Here is a 17,737-nt window from a genome sequence, read left to right on the forward strand (position 1 = left end):
CTGGTGATGATCGGGGTCGCCCGGCGCCTGGACGCGCTCCCCGACGTCAAGTACGCGATCTACGCGGATGACATCACCCTGTGGGTTCCGGGCGGCAGTGACGGCCACATCGAGTCGACGCTGCAAGAGGCGGTGAACAGCATCGAGGCCAGCCTGACCGGCACGGGTCTCCGGTGCTCCCCACAGAAGTCCCAACTGCTGATCCTGCCCCCACCGGGCCGGTACTGCAAGCGCGCCGCCGCCGAGGCGGAGCGCAACATCGTCGTGCGAGCGGGAGACGGCACGGCCATCCCGAAGGTTCCGAGCATCCGGGTCCACTGCATGCACGTGGACGCCAGCCACACCAACAGCACCAAGATCGAGCGAATGACAATGAAGATGGGCATCGCCACGCGCCTCGTCAAGAGAGTCTCCACGCGCGTGCGGGAAGCCAGCCTCCTCCGTCTGCTGCAGGCTTTCGTGGTGAGCCACGTGGCGTACGTGGGCGCCTTTCACCAGTGGCGGACCCAAGAGCGGGCCCGGATCGACGCGGCCATCCGCAAGTCGTACCGGGTGGCCATGGGCCTCCTCAACGGCACCAGCAACGCGGCCCTCCTGTCCCTAGGCGTGCACAAAACCCTGGCGGAAATCAGCGAGGCGCAGCGCGTGTCACAACTCGAACGCCTGAGCACCACCAGATCGGGCCGGAAGATACTACAGAGGGTGGGCCTGAGCCCGCCCCTCGGACCCGCGGCGGAGGACGAGCTCGTTCCGCTGCGGGGCGACTTCGCCCGCCGCGTCATCGTGCCGCCGCTCCCGAGGAACGTCGACCCGGAGCAGAACGTCGAGCGCAGGTCGGCGCGAGCGGGCGCGCTCGCCAAGGAGTACAACGAGCGCGAAGGCGCAGTGTTCGTGGACGCGGCCAAGTACCGCGAGCGGGCCGACACCTTTGTGGCGGTGGTCGTGAAGGCCAACACGGGAGAACTGCTAAGCGCCGGGAGCGTGCGGGCCACGACCGCCCGCCAGGCCGAAAAGGCGGCGATCGCTTTCACCCTGGTCCGGCCGGGCACAACGACCATCTTCAGCGACTCCAAGTCGGCGATAGCGAACTCCGCCCGGAGCACGGTGTGCAAGAGCACCGCGCGGCTCATCTCCAGCATCGGGGAGAGAGCCCGCGCGAACAGCACGAGCATCCGCTGGTTCCCCGCCCACGCGGCCCGGGAGCTGCGCAACGGCCACCGCAACCGCAACGAAGAGGTGGACGCCGCGGCTCGAGACCTCGCCACGTGCCGAGCCGCGCCCCCCCCCGAGCCCGACCCCCCTCCGAGCCCGGAGAAGAACAGCAAGACGACGATGACGACGCGGAACCCCTGACCGCCTACGGCGCCACGCTCCGGTGGTACAAGCACGGGAGACGAGCTTTCCCGCCCCCCCATCCGGGGCTTCCGAGAGGGGAGGCAGTGCTCCTGCGGCAACTGCAGACAGAAACGGTTCTCACGCCGGCGCTCGCGCGCCACGTGTGCCACGTGTGCCCGGACCTTTACGAACGAAGTGAGTGCAGTGTGTGTGCGCGAGTGCCCGCGGACCATGCCCATCTCATGTGGGGCTGCGAAGAACACTGTGCGCGTGACGGAGGCCGCGGCCTCCCGCCGGACGTTCGCGACATGATCGGCTCTACGCAGCACGGACTCCAGCTCAGGGTCGTCTAGCGGCTCGAGGCTGCTCTGGCGCGGCAACGGCGAAAGGTGGACCCGCGTTCCGCCCCGGTTGCTTCCCTCGGGAACGGTGACAAGAGGCGGGGCGGGGACACCCCTAGTAGCCCAAGCCGCAGGCCACGCCCATTGCTTCGAGGTCAGCCCGATACCTAGAATAGGTAGATAGACAGGGGTGACGGCGAAGCCCTGCGTGGCCTGACCCGCAACCCCCGCCGGACAACGCAATAAAGGTCATTTCTCTCACTCTCTCCAAGGCGTCAAAGCGGCTCCTGTTAGCTCACCCGTACTGCATGCACTGAACTATGATCGTCCCATTATTTTGCAATGCGATTCCAGCAACAGAGGCTTAGGTGCTATACTCTGCCAGGAAGAAGAGAACCGGAACGAGCATCCTGTGCTGTACGCCAGCAGGAAACTCTCGGTTCGTGAGGACGCCTACAGTGTGTCAGAAAAACAATGTGCCTGAATTGTGTGGGCAACCCAAAAATTAGCCTGCTACCTCTACGGAACTTCTTTTGTCTTCGTCACTGACCACTGCCCACTGACATGGCTATCGCAAATGTCGGGAAGGAATCCGCGACTACTACGCTGGAGCCTTGCGCTTCAGGAGCCTAACTTCAATGTGAAATATAAGAAGGGTTCCGACAACGCCAATGTTGACACACTAGGCAGAGCCTTTAGCTTTTCTTTTGCTTTCTTTTGTTTTCAGTTGACAAACGTTTTTTAGCAATGGTTTTGAGTAGTGTTTTGATTATTTCAGTCGAGGTTTTAGCTGTGAGCAAGAGTATTAGTGCGGTTGCCATATGCAAAAAACGCGTAGGTGCATTGTAGCATATTTGAAAGACCAGCCTGGGTGCCGAAAACTCATTTCCGGCGCTTGCTGGTTTGGGGAGGTTCGTCTTTGTGGTTTCAATGGTGTTTGAAGAATACTGCTACTGTGATCTCTCCCGTCGAGCAGCTGATACTACCCGACATCTGAGATCTTCCCGTCGGTGGAGGAGCTGTTGCGACTCAGCGACGCCTTGTCCGAGCGGGTCATTCGACCCGCCGGTCGACCACCGAATGAATTGGCTCGCCACGGCTTGATGGAGGAAACAAGAAGGGCCGAGAAGACGCGACGGCGGCCACTGATTGACAGCGGCATTTGAGTGGTGTAGAGTGTGGCCCTACAGGGGTTAAGGAGCCGCTGCTTTTCCCCCTGCCTAAGCGACTCCACGCGTGTGCGCGTGAAAGCCAAGACGGCGACGACCGGACAATTGGACCCCAGTGGCGGCGGGGGCACACCGAGGAAGGCCTTGGCAATGGTCAAGCCGTTTACTCTCCCTGGAGTGATTCCAAGAACCTTGATGATTTGTGCGGTTAGGATTTCTGGAAAGTGCGTGCGAGAAGAACCCCACCGTGGGAACGCAGCGCGGTGCCGACACCAAAGGGATACGCTGCACCCGCACATCTTCCCTTCTTCCCCTCTTCTACAGACTCCTGACGAGTGGCAATGGTGTGTGTTGTGCATTTATCGACATACATGAAAGGCGTGTCCCATCCCGAGGGTGGTGCGTCACAGCAAGGAACTTACACATCACCATTGGTGGGCATTGTTTTGTATGGTGATCCCCAACCTAGGGAACTAGGGATAGGGGGTCATCAAAAATGGTGTGTTGCGGCTAGCCGAGATATCTGTCTTCATCTCGACTACTCACTGTAAAAATGTACAGAAACCCGTTGAGTTTGGTCTAAGCTCAACCCTACTCCTAGCTCGACGGAGCGACGGCGACCGGCCCCGCTACCAGCAGACTGCGGTCGCTACAACTCGCTACAGCGCTGCGTATCGCCGGTGACGACGTAAGTGTGCCGCCCCGATCCTGCGCGTTTTTTGCAGGGGCGTGCGAGGATCCTTGCAGTGCCGATGGCGTTGCTGAGCTGCGCGCATCGCTCTTCCGCTACCATGGCTTTGCCATTGCGAGAGCCCTGGTACACCTGTCCTGTGGCAGCGGAATTGTCCTGCTCAACAATTTCGCCAATGAACGCCAGAACATCCTAAAAGCAACCACGCTAGCCTTCTTCGAAAGTGTCGACAACATTATGTCTGTTTTGTGCTCCAAACTGGTGCCACCGCAACAGCGAGCGCTAAACTCGCAATAGACGTCAGCCCCAACCAGTCATCCCAAGAACGCCGAGCGCTTCTCGATCTACTGGAGGAATATGCGCACTGTTTTTCGTCTACGACTGGGGTCCGTCAGACGCATCTGACAAAGCATCGAATAATTATGGCAGAACGGCGAGGCCCATACGTCCTAACCCGTGCAATGTGGCCCCCAATGAGCGGGATACATCACGGCGGCAAGTACAGCAAATGCTGGAAGACGACGTCATCGCACCGTTGGATATTCCCTGGGCGTCGCTCGTCGTTTTAGTGCTAAAGAAAGATGGGACAATGCGGTTTTTTGTGGGTAACCGCAAACTCAACGAGGTTACCAAAAACGATGTCTACCTGTTGCCTCGCATTGACGACTTTCTCGACAGATCACAACACGCCCGCCATTTTTAGCCTATGGACCTAAAAGATTGAGGTTGATGAACGGGACCTCGAGAAAACCGCTTTTGTGACGCCCGATGAACTTGCCGATTTTAAAGTGTGGCCGTTCAGGTTGTGTTCCGCTCCAGCCACTTTTCAAAGACTAATAGACACGGGGCTGTCGGGCCCAAAGTAACAAACTTGCTTGCTGTGTCTGTGCGACGTGAACGTGTTTTCCACCATGCTTGAAGAACACCTTGAACGTCTCTCGTACGTCCTCAAGGCAATACGATACGCCGGACTTACATGAAAGCCTGAAAAGTGTAAATTCGGGTACGAGGAACTCCTGTTCCTCGGCCATGTGGTTAGCAGTGCCGGAGTTCGACCTGATCCTACTAAGACCGATGCGGTATCCCAGTTCCTCGTGCCAACCAAGAAGAAAGCCGTGAGGCGCTTTTTGGGGCTATGTTCCTATTACCGACAATATATAAAGAACTCCGCCCGCATTGCAGCTCCGCTGATCAACCTTACGCGGGATGATGTCGCGTTCCTTTGGAATCACAAGCAACAGAGGGCGTTCGATGTGCTGCGCCAATGGTTGCACACACCTCCGGTCTTGGCACATTTCGACTATAACACCACCACCATGCTCCATACCGACGCTAGTAACATTGGACTCGGAGCGAGTTTTCTGTATTTCCAAGACGGCCTCTAAATGGTGATAGTGTACGCCAGCCAAACGTTGTCTTCTTCGGAAGAGAACTACTCGGCCACTGTCATGATTAAGGGGGCAATCTCCCCTTGGGAATAAAGATGACGTGTCATAGCGGAGCCAGAGGCCGACCAAGACGAAGAAAGAGAATGCCAATTTCCCGTGAAGAGGGCGGACCAATGACGAGGTGATGCGATGGAGGCACGTGGAGAAACAAACAGTGTGGTGGTGACCCGTGCGGCGAACACGGGCACAGCGAATGCAAGAGTGCCGCGACGGCCGGGCAAAGGCTATTTAATCCCGGGGCACAGGCTGAGAGAAAGAGAGAGAGATCAGAATAACACCACAGCAGGAAGGTCAGGTGGCACGAGTCCGAGGAACAAGCCGGGGGTACGAGGCCACGCCATCGACCAGAGCCACGTCAGCCTGGGCCGGAGTGGACCGACGTGGCATCGGCTCCCACTTCCGCGTCGTACCACCATCCTGCGCTTTGGTGGCCCCAGCGGCGACGGTCGGGCGCCTGCGTACAGCGAGCACGCACCGTCAACTAACGCCTTGGCGGTCCCCACGCGGCATAGTTCCCGGAGCTTCCCGGTCCTACCTGCTTCCACGGCGACGGCCCCGAGGCCAGGGTTTGCTTCCTGCTACGAGGGCTACCACGATGAGTAGCTTTAAAGCGGTCCACCGTGTGACTACCATGCCCAACTACGTCGGTACCACCACCACCGGCACCGCGGCAGCGGACAACTACGACTACCAGCGTGTCACAGCCACGCTACGGGTACGACACGTCAGCGCCGGAGACAGCGGTACGTAGGCCCGTCCGCTAGGGAATTGGGTTTAAATGACCATGGCTGTTAGGATCGTTAACGTGGACGTGGTATAAACTGGAACTAGGACGGTTTGCGCTATTAGGGACTTCATTGTAGTGACTTTTGGTTTGGTTTGGTGGCTTTTCTGGGTTGTTGTTAGAGATTAGTATTTAGGAATTTATTTGTTTGAGTTCTTTGTTTGCTTTGTGTTTATTTTGCTTAGGGGTTGTAGTTGTACATTATAAAAGGGTGCTGTGGTAAACATGCCAACGATTCTCCCGCGTCCATTCTTCTGAGCTGGTGGAGACGTGCCACAAAACGTGACAGCCACCGAAAAGGAGTTCCTCAGCGTCGTTTGGGCAGTACATAAATTTCGACCATACCTGTAAGGCCGTCCATTTACAGTGGTCAGTGGCCATCACTCTGCTGGTTAATGAGCATAAAAGACCCATCTCGACGGTTAGCTCGGTGGAGCCTTTGGCTTCAAGAATTCGACATCAAAGTCATTTACAAGTCCGGCTAAGAGCATGCCGACGCCAACTGTCTCTCGCGAGCACCAGCTTGACCTGCGTTGGTGAATGACTATACTGATGACGACGCTTTTCTTGGCGTGCTGTACATACCCTCCGTCTCTGAGCAGCAACGGGGGACTCCCAGCTTCGGCCGCTGATTGATGTTTCTTGGAGGGACGTTCACCCACGGTGCTGCGGGTGTTTTCAAGAGCACTGTCATCCTTCAGTCTCCAGAGTGGCGTCCTGTATAAAGCGAATTTTCGTCCGCATGGCAGAAGCTACCTGCTAGTTGTTCCCGCAGTACTTCGTAACGAGGTTCGGCAGGCTTGCCACGATGAGCCGACAGCGGGTCACCTCGGCTTCACCTGTACCCTGACAAGGATCCAGCTGTCATACTACTGGCAAAAGCTTTCTGCAGCCGGACGGCATTACGTGCGCACGTGCCGTGAATGCCAACGACAGAAATCGCCACCACTACGGCCAGCGGGCCTCCTGCACCCTGTCCAAATCCCAGAGAAGCCGTTTCAACAGGTCGTGATGGACCAGTTGGGACCCTTTCCGACGTCGTCCGGGGGGACAAGTGGATTGCAGTCGCCATCGTACATCTCACTCGGTATGCAGAAACAAAAGCTTTCCAAAGAGGAACTGGATTCGAGATTGCCAAGTGTTTTATTAAAAACATTGTTGTCCGACACGGTGCCCCGGCCGTCGTTATTACGGACAGAGGCAAAGCGTTGACTGCTGGGCTTGTCGACACAGTGATGCAACTCAGAAGTGCTTCACATCGGACCTCAACAGAGTACCAGCTGCAGACAAACGGGTTGACTGAACGTCTCAACAAGACAATAGCGGATATGCTGAGTATGTGTATCGACGGCGAGCACAAGACCTACGACGCCGTATTGAATTACGTCACATTTGCTCAAAATACGGCTCAACAGGGCATGACCTGGGTAACGCCGTTCTTTCTTCTGTATGGCCGAACCGTGACCACTATGTTAGACGCAATGCTGCCTCACCACACCAGCAACGACAACATGCAGCTAAATGAGTTTACGGTAAGAGTGGAAGAGTCGTGTCAACTGGCGCGCTTATGAACAAGGTAGGAACAGCGCTACGACACGCACCGTTTTACCCTCCATCACAGGACCGCCGTTTTCAAATCCGGCGAACGAATCTCGGTATGGGTTCCTGTTCGACGTCGAGGACTCTGTGGAAGGCTCTTCAAACGCTAATTTGGTCTCTATAGAGTTTTACGACAACTAAGCGACGTACTTTCCGCAGTTGTGGACGACAGAATCGTTTCCAAACGCCGGCGTAACCGCCGTCCTGTAGTCGTTCATGTCGTGCGTATGAAGCCCTACCTCGCACGTTGAGGAACAATTCCGCAAGCACTAGCAATTTTTTCCAAGAGCTTTGCACGCTTTGGGATGATGCTCTGTCGACAGGGGGCAAATGTCACGTGAGTATATCTCAAGCAGCGATCACCTGCTGGCTGTGTGTGTGATCGCTGTGCAGTGTTCAATCCCCTGTAAGTGATACGTTCCATGCACCTTGTCAAGCCAGGTGATCGAAGACGACGACGTAAATGTGTGGAACAACCGCTCGCGGGCCAGGCTCATTCAGCCACCTTCGATGAGACTTGCCGTGCTGCCGATACTCTTCGGTGTAGCCCAAGGCCTAATAAATAGGTCACTCGCCATCCTGCAGCTGTCTACACCTCCGTCCACCTGTTTATATGACCCACCACAACCTCCCCTTTGCTTTCCGAGGTTTTCTTGACTGCCAACCCTTATCTTCCGTCTTATTTCACCGATCACCTCATTTCCCATTTCTTATTCGCTATATATATATATCTATATATATTGTGCAAGAAGTCGACTGACATGTTTTCCGTTATTTCTTGCCAACAGTTTCGGAGTTAGAAACTGTGGGCAACAAAACATGTCAAACGTGTCAGTCGACTTCTTTCACTATTTTTATACTGGCCCATCGAACCTCATCATAACTCTCTCTCTCTCTCTTATATATATATATATATACAGTAATACCTCGTTAACTCGAAGTAGTAAAAACCGGGAAATATTTCGAGATAAGCGGATTTTCGAGATAAGCAAAGTTGCGTGAATTGCCATGAAATATCCAGTTCTTTGCACAAAAGGCGCTACTACTTAGCAGCTCTTAAACACCAGCTTTCAATCTTGCTTTTCATAAAGGATTTAAAGAGAAAAACAACATACAGGAGACGTTCACGGGCTGGGTTTCGTAGCACTGGAATTTTACTTAGCAGAAAAGAACTGCGTAACGCTGGTCTGCTTTGCGGGCGCACTCGGGCCTATAGTAAGAAATCCTCTAGCTGCTTGACGGAGTTGACGCATTGCATTAGCCGATCTTCCCCACCGCTGCACTCAACCTTATTTCGCAGCAAGCGCAGCAAATTCCCCGTTTCGGCATATGTCGGCACCTCTCAAGGAGTTTCGTCATCATCGCTCCCACCTTCGCCGTCCTTGTGTGGCTATTTCAACGATTTCGGCGTATGTAAGTTCTCCTGTCACGCGCACATCCTGCTGTACCTCTGCGCATGTCTCTACCGTCACATGACGCGCCACAAAGTCGATATGCCTCCAGGCTCAGACTTCACGTTTAAGGAAAACATCGGCTTTGTTATGGTCGCGGCTAAACGAGAAAGAAATCGAGGGGCTTATGCGCGGCAGCATCATGCGAATCTTGTTAAACGGTACGCGGCGGCGAAATTTTCATTCCCCTCTGTCAAGATTTCGAGATATCCGCTGTTTGACCCAAATCTTCGAAATAAAGGGCACCAAATACATAGGACGTATAGGAAATGGTTCGGTGCCGCGGAAAATTTCCACTTATCCGATTTTTCGAGATATCCGAGTTCGACTTAACGAGGTATTACTGTATATATATATATATATATATATATATATATATATATCATCATCATTATCATCACCAGCCTATCTACGCCCACTGCAGGGCAAAGGCCTCTCCCATTATTCTCCAATTACCTCGGTCCTGTGCCAACTGTGACCAATTTATCCCCGCAATCTTTTTGATCTCATCTGCCCATCTAACTTTCTGCCGCCCCCTGCAATGCTTGCCTTCTCTAGGGATCCACTCTGTTACCCTTAATGACCAGCGGTTATCATATATATATATGATATCATATCATATGTATCATATATATATCATATGTTATCATATATATATATATATATATATATATATATATATATATAGCGAATCAGAATAGGAAATGAGGGGCTCGTTGAAAATAACACAGAAATAAGGGTTGGCAGTCGAGAAAACCTCGGAAAGCAAAGGGGAGGATGTGGTAGATCATTGAAACAGATTAAGAATTTGGAAAGAAAGAAAGAAAGTGAAGAAAAAATGCCCGCCAGGTGGGATCCGAACCCACGACCTCCAGAATACCGGTCTGGTGCGATAACCACTACGCTACCGGCGGGGCGATTTTCCCATTCACTTTCTGGGGTATTTATGTTAGGTATGTTTGTTTCCTGTGCTTGGGGGAGGTAGCCAGCGCCATTCGGACTAATCGGGGTGAAGGGGACTTTCTTTTTAACCCCCGGGTCGTGACTCGAGTGTCTACGACATGTCCAGAGTGGTCGACCAGCTTTGAACCCTCTTAAGCTCCCTTTGGCAACAAGACTGCCAGAACAGAGGCCCTCGCTATGCATATAGCGAATCAGAATAGGAAATGAGGGGCTCGTTGAAAATAACACAGAAATAAGGGTTGGCAGTCGAGAAAACCTCGGAAAGCAAAGGGGAGGATGTGGTAGATCATTGAAACAGATTAAGAATTTGGAAAGAAAGAAAGAAAGTGAAGAAAAAATGCCCGCCAGGTGGGATCCGAACCCACGACCTCCAGAATACCGGTCTGGTGCGATAACCACTACGCTACCGGCGGGGCGATTTTCCCATTCACTTTCTGGGGTATTTATGTTAGGTATGTTTGTTTCCTGTGCTTGGGGGTGGTAGCCAGCGCCATTCGGACTAATCGGGGTGAAGGGGACCTTCTTTTTAACCCCCGGGTCGTGACTCGAGTGTCTACGACATGTCCAGAGTGGTCGACCAGCTTTGAACCCTCTTAAGCTCCCTTTGGCAACAAGACTGCCAGAACAGAGGCCCTCGCTATGCATATAGCGAATCAGAATAGGAAATGAGGGGCTCGTTGAAAATAACACAGAAATAAGGGTTGGCAGTCGAGAAAACCTTGGAAAGCAAAGGGGAGGATGTGGTAGATCATTGAAACAGATTAAGAATTTGGAAAGAAAGAAAGAAAGTGAAGAAAAAATGCCCGCCAGGTGGGATCCGAACCCACGACCTCCAGAATACCGGTCTGGTGCGATAACCACTACGCTACCGGCGGGGCGATTTTCCCATTCACTTTCTGGGGTATTTATGTTAGGTATGTTTGTTTCCTGTGCTTGGGGGTGGTAGCCAGCGCCATTCGGACTAATCGGGGTGAAGGGGACCTTCTTTTTAACCCCCGGGTCGTGACTCGAGTGTCTACGACATGTCCAGAGTGGTCGACCAGCTTTGAACCCTCTTAAGCTCCCTTTGGCAACAAGACTGCCAGAACAGAGGCCCTCGCTATGCATATAGCGAATCAGAATAGGAAATGAGGGGCTCGTTGAAAATAACACAGAAATAAGGGTTGGCAGTCGAGAAAACCTCGGAAAGCAAAGGGGAGGATGTGGTAGATCATTGAAACAGATTAAGAATTTGGAAAGAAAGAAAGAAAGTGAAGAAAAAATGCCCGCCAGGTGGGATCCGAACCCACGACCTCCAGAATACCGGTCTGGTGCGATAACCACTACGCTACCGGCGGGGCGATTTTCCCATTCACTTTCTGGGGTATTTATGTGAGGTATGTTTGTTTCCTGTGCTTGGGGGTGGTAGCCAGCGCCATTCGGACTAATCGGGGTGAAGGGGACCTTCTTTTTAACCCCCGGGTCGTGACTCGAGTGTCTACGACATGTCCAGAGTGGTCGACCAGCTTTGAACCCTCTTAAGCTCCCTTTGGCAACAAGACTGCCAGAACAGAGGCCCTCGCTATGCATATAGCGAATCAGAATAGGAAATGAGGGGCTCGTTGAAAATAACACAGAAATAAGGGTTGGCAGTCGAGAAAACCTCGGAAAGCAAAGGGGAGGATGTGGTAGATCATTGAAACAGATTAAGAATTTGGAAAGAAAGAAAGTGAAGAAAAAATGCCCGCCAGGTGGGATCTGAACCCACGACCTCCAGAATACCGGTCTGGTGCGATAACCACTACGCTACCGGCGGGGCGATTTTCCCATTCACTTTCTGGGGTATTTATGTTAGGTATGTTTGTTTCCTGTGCTTGGGGGTGGTAGCCAGCGCCATTCGGACTAATCGGGGTGAAGGGGACCTTCTTTTTAACCCCCGGGTCGTGACTCGAGTGTCTACGACATGTCCAGAGTGGTCGACCAGCTTTGAACCCTCTTAAGCTCCCTTTGGCAACAAGACTGCCAGAACAGAGGCCCTCGCTATGCATATAGCGAATCAGAATAGGAAATGAGGGGCTCGTTGAAAATAACACAGAAATAAGGGTTGGCAGTCGAGAAAACCTCGGAAAGCAAAGGGGAGGATGTGGTAGATCATTGAAACAGATTAGGAATTTGGAAAGAAAGAAAGAAAGTGAAGAAAAAATGCCCGCCAGGTGGGATCCGAACCCACGACCTCCAGAATACCGGTCTGGTGCGATAACCACTACGCTACCGGCGGGGCGATTTTCCCATTCACTTTCTGGGGTATTTATGTTAGGTTTGTTTGTTTCCTGTGCTTGGGGGTGGTAGCCAGCGCCATTCGGACTAATCGGGGTGAAGGGGACCTTCTTTTTAACCCCCGGGTCGTGACTCGAGTGTCTACGACATGTCCAGAGTGGTCGACCAGCTTTGAACCCTCTTAAGCTCCCTTTGGCAACAAGACTGCCAGAACAGAGGCCCTCGCTATGCATATAGCGAATCAGAATAGGAAATGAGGGGCTCGTTGAAAATAACACAGAAATAAGGGTTGGCAGTCGAGAAAACCTCGGAAAGCAAAGGGGAGGATGTGGTAGATCATTGAAACAGATTAAGAATTTGGAAAGAAAGAAAGAAAGTGAAGAAAAAATGCCCGCCAGGTGGGATCCGAACCCACGACCTCCAGAATACCGGTCTGGTGCGATAACCACTACGCTACCGGCGGGGCGATTTTCCCATTCACTTTCTGGGGTATTTATGTTAGGTGTGTTTGTTTCCTGTGCTTGGGGGTGGTAGCCAGCGCCATTCGGACTAATCGGGGTGAAGGGGACCTTCTTTTTAACCCCCGGGTCGTGACTCGAGTGTCTACGACATGTCCAGAGTGGTCGACCAGCTTTGAACCCTCTTAAGCTCCCTTTGGCAACAAGACTGCCAGAACAGAGGCCCTCGCTATGCATATAGCGAATCAGAATAGGAAATGAGGGGCTCGTTGAAAATAACACAGAAATAAGGGTTGGCAGTCGAGAAAACCTCGGAAAGCAAAGGGGAGGATGTGGTAGATCATTGAAACAGATTAAGAATTTGGAAAGAAAGAAAGAAAGTGAAGAAAAAATGCCCGCCAGGTGGGATCCGAACCCACGACCTCCAGAATACCGGTCTGGTGCGATAACCACTACGCTACCGGCGGGGCGATTTTCCCATTCACTTTCTGGGGTATTTATGTTAGGTATGTTTGTTTCCTGTGCTTGGGGGTGGTAGCCAGCGCCATTCGGACTAATCGGGGTGAAGGGGACCTTCTTTTTAACCCCCGGGTCGTGACTCGAGTGTCTACGACATGTCCAGAGTGGTCGACCAGCTTTGAACCCTCTTAAGCTCCCTTTGGCAACAAGACTGCCAGAACAGAGGCCCTCGCTATGCATATAGCGAATCAGAATAGGAGATGAGGGGCTCGTTGAAAATAACACAGAAATAAGGGTTGGCAGTCGAGAAAACCTCGGAAAGCAAAGGGGAGGATGTGGTAGATCATTGAAACAGATTAAGAATTTGGAAAGAAAGAAAGAAAGTGAAGAAAAAATGCCCGCCAGGTGGGATCCGAACCCACGACCTCCAGAATACTGGTCTGGTGCGATAACCAGTACGCTACCGGCGGGGCGATTTTCCCATTCACTTTCTGGGGTATTTATGTTAGGTATGTTTGTTTCCTGTGCTTGGGGGTGGTAGCCAGCGCCATTCGGACTAATCGGGGTGAAGGGGACCTTCTTTTTAACCCCCGGGTCGTGACTCGAGTGTCTACGACATGTCCAGAGTGGTCGACCAGCTTTGAACCCTCTTAAGCTCCCTTTGGCAACAAGACTGCCAGAACAGAGGCCCTCGCTATGCATATAGCGAATCAGAATAGGAAATGAGGGGCTCGTTGAAAATAACACAGAAATAAGGGTTGGCAGTCGAGAAAACCTCGGAAAGCAAAGGGGAGGATGTGGTAGATCATTGAAACAGATTAAGAATTTGGAAAGAAAGAAAGAAAGTGAAGAAAAAATGCCCGCCAGGTGGGATCCGAACCCACGACCTCCAGAATACCGGTCTGGTGCGATAACCACTACGCTACCGGCGGGGCGATTTTCCCATTCACTTTCTGGGGTATTTATGTTAGGTATGTTTGTTTCCTGTGCTTGGGGGTGGTAGCCAGCGCCATTCGGACTAATCGGGGTGAAGGGGACCTTCTTTTTAACCCCCGGGTCGTGACTCGAGTGTCTACGACATGTCCAGAGTGGTCGACCAGCTTTGAACCCTCTTAAGCTCCCTTTGGCAACAAGACTGCCAGAACAGAGGCCCTCGCTATGCATATAGCGAATCAGAATAGGAAATGAGGGGCTCGTTGAAAATAACACAGAAATAAGGGTTGGCAGTCGAGAAAACCTCGGAAAGCAAAGGGGAGGATGTGGTAGATCATTGAAACAGATTAAGAATTTGGAAAGAAAGAAAGAAAGTGAAGAAAAAATGCCCGCCAGGTGGGATCCGAACCCACGACCTCCAGAATACTGGTCTGGTGCGATAACCAGTACGCTACCGGCGGAGCGATTTTCCCATTCACTTTCTGGGGTATTTATGTTAGGTATGTTTGTTTCCTGTGCTTGGGGGTGGTAGCCAGCGCCATTCGGACTAATCGGGGTGAAGGGGACCTTCTTTTTAACCCCCGGGTCGTGACTCGAGTGTCTACGACATGTCCAGAGTGGTCGACCAGCTTTGAACCCTCTTAAGCTCCCTTTGGCAACAAGACTGCCAGAACAGAGGCCCTCGCTATGCATATAGCGAATCAGAATAGGAAATGAGGGGCTCGTTGAAAATAACACAGAAATAAGGGTTGGCAGTCGAGAAAACCTCGGAAAGCAAAGGGGAGGATGTGGTAGATCATTGAAACAGATTAAGAATTTGGAAAGAAAGAAAGAAAGTGAAGAAAAAATGCCCGCCAGGTGGGATCCGAACCCACGACCTCCAGAATACCGGTCTGGTGCGATAACCACTACGCTACCGGCGGGGCGATTTTCCCATTCACTTTCTGGGGTATTTATGTTAGGTATGTTTGTTTCCTGTGCTTGGGGGTGGTAGCCAGCGCCATTCGGACTAATCGGGGTGAAGGGGACCTTCTTTTTAACCCCCGGGTCGTGACTCGAGTGTCTACGACATGTCCAGAGTGGTCGACCAGCTTTGAACCCTCTTAAGCTCCCTTTGGCAACAAGACTGCCAGAACAGAGGCCCTCGCTATGCATATAGCGAATCAGAATAGGAAATGAGGGGCTCGTTGAAAATAACACAGAAATAAGGGTTGGCAGTCGAGAAAACCTCGGAAAGCAAAGGGGAGGATGTGGTAGATCATTGAAACAGATTAAGAATTTGGAAAGAAAGAAAGAAAGTGAAGAAAAAATGCCCGCCAGGTGGGATCCGAACCCACGACCTCCAGAATACCGGTCTGGTGCGATAACCACTACGCTACCGGCGGGGCGATTTTCCCATTCACTTTCTGGGGTATTTATGTTAGGTATGTTTGTTTCCTGTGCTTGGGGGTGGTAGCCAGCGCCATTCGGACTAATCGGGGTGAAGGGGACCTTCTTTTTAACCCCCGGGTCGTGACTCGAGTGTCTACGACATGTCCAGAGTGGTCGACCAGCTTTGAACCCTCTTAAGCTCCCTTTGGCAACAAGACTGCCAGAACAGAGGCCCTCGCTATGCATATAGCGAATCAGAATAGGAAATGAGGGGCTCGTTGAAAATAACACAGAAATAAGGGTTGGCAGTCGAGAAAACCTCGGAAAGCAAAGGGGAGGATGTGGTAGATCATTGAAACAGATTAAGAATTTGGAAAGAAAGAAAGAAAGTGAAGAAAAAATGCCCGCCAGGTGGGATCCGAACCTACGACCTCCAGAATACCGGTCTGGTGCGATAACCACTACGCTACCGGCGGGGCGATTTTCCCATTCACTTTCTGGGGTATTTATGTTAGGTATGTTTGTTTCCTGTGCTTGGGGTGGTAGCCAGCGCCATTCGGACTAATCGGGGTGAAGGGGACCTTCTTTTTAACCCCCGGGTCGTGACTCGAGTGTCTACGACATGCATAGCGAGGGCCTCTGTTCTGGCAGTCTTGTTGCCAAAGGGAGCTTAAGAGGGTTCAAAGCTGGTCGACCACTCTGGACATGTCGGAGACACTCGAGTCACGACCCGGGGGTTAAAAAGAAGGTCCCCTTCACCCCGATTAGTCCGAATGGCGCTGGCTACCACCCCCAAGCACAGGAAACAAACATACCTAACATAAATACCCCAGAAAGTGAATGGGAAAATCGCCCCGCCGGTAGCGTAGTGGTTATCGCACCAGACCGGTATTCTGGAGGTCGTGGGTTCGGATCCCACCTGGCGGGCATTTTTTCTTCACTTTCTTTCTTTCTTTCCAAATTCTTAATCTGTTTCAATGATCTACCACATCCTCCCCTTTGCTTTCCGAGGTTTTCTCGACTGCCAACCCTTATTTCTGTGTTATTTTCAACGAGCCCCTCATTTCCTATTCTGATTCGCTATATGCATAGCGAGGGCCTCTGTTCTGGCAGTCTTGTTGCCAAAGGGAGCTTAAGAGGGTTCAAAGCTGGTCGACCACTCTGGACATGTCGTAGACACTCGAGTCACGACCCGGGGGTTAAAAAGAAGGTCCCCTTCACCCCGATTAGTCCGAATGGCGCTGGCTACCACCCCCAAGCAAAGGAAACAAACATACCTAACATAAATACCCCAGAAAGTGAATGGGAAAATCGCCCCGCCGGTAGCGTAGTGGTTATCGCACCAGACCGGTATTCTGGAGGTCGTAGGTTCGGATCCCACCTGGCGGGCATTTTTTCTTCACTTTCTTTCTTTCTTTCCAAATTCTTAATCTCTTTCAATGATCTACCACATCCTCCCCTTTGCTTTCCGCGGTTTTCTCGACTGCCAACCCTTATTTCTGTGTTATTTTCAACGAGCCCCTCATTTCCTATTCTGATTCGCTATATGCATAGCGAGGGCCTCTGTTCTGGCAGTCTTGTTGCCAAAGGGAGCTTAAGAGGGTTCAAAGCTGGTCGACCACTCTGGACATGTCGTAGACACTCGAGTCACGACCCGGGGGTTAAAAAGAAGGTCCCCTTCACCCCGATTAGTCCGAATGGCGCTGGCTACCACCCCCAAGCACAGGAAACAAACATACCTAACATAAATACCCCAGAAAGTGAATGGAAAAATCGCCCCGCCGGTAGCGTAGTGGTTATCGCACCAGACCGGTATTCTGGAGGTCGTGGGTTCGGATCCCACCTGGCGGGCATTTTTTCTTCACTTTCTTTCTTTCTTTCCAAATTCTTAATCTGTTTCAATGATCTACCACATCCTCCCCTTTGTTTCCGAGGTTTTCTCGACTGCCAACCCTTATTTCTGTGTTATTTTCAACGAGCCCCTCATTTCCTATTCTGATTCGCTATATGCATAGCGAGGGCCTCTGTTCTGGCAGTCTTGTTGCCAAAGGGAGCTTAAGAGGGTTCAAAGCTGGTCGACCACTCTGGACATGTCGTAGACACTCGAGTCACGACCCGGGGGTTAAAAAGAAGGTCCCCTTCACCCCGATTAGTCCGAATGGCGCTGGCTACCACCCCCAAGCACAGGAAACAAACATACCTAACATAAATACCCCAGAAAGTGAATGGGAAAATCGCCCCGCCGGTAGCGTAGTGGTTATCGCACCAGACCGGTATTCTGGAGGTCGTGGGTTCGGATCCCACCTGGCGGGCATTTTTTCTTCACTTTCTTTCTTTCTTTCCAAATTCTTAATCTGTTTCAATGATCTACCACATCCTCCCCTTTGCTTTCCGAGGTTTTCTCGACTGCCAACCCTTATTTCTGTGTTATTTTCAACGAGCCCCTCATTTCCTATTCTGATTCGCTATATGCATAGCG

General features: G+C 52.0%; 2 non-coding genes across 2 annotated transcripts; both read right to left on the bottom strand.

Annotated features, from left to right (window-relative positions):
• Window positions 1–13,351: 13,351 nt before the first annotated feature.
• Window positions 13,352–13,424, bottom strand: Trnat-agu (transfer RNA threonine (anticodon AGU)). The gene has a single exon. It is a non-coding gene; the product is annotated as a tRNA-Thr (tRNA).
• Window positions 13,425–14,275: 851 nt separating this feature from the next.
• Trnat-agu (transfer RNA threonine (anticodon AGU)) lies at window positions 14,276–14,348 on the bottom strand. Its single transcript has one exon. It is a non-coding gene; the product is annotated as a tRNA-Thr (tRNA).
• Window positions 14,349–17,737: the final 3,389 nt, after the last annotated feature.

Source organism: Haemaphysalis longicornis, unplaced genomic scaffold, assembly GCF_048455015.1.
Source record: "Haemaphysalis longicornis isolate Haplotype H1 unplaced genomic scaffold, Haemaphysalis longicornis Haplotype H1 scaffold_10, whole genome shotgun sequence".
NCBI classification, from domain to species: domain Eukaryota; kingdom Metazoa; phylum Arthropoda; class Arachnida; order Ixodida; family Ixodidae; genus Haemaphysalis; species Haemaphysalis longicornis.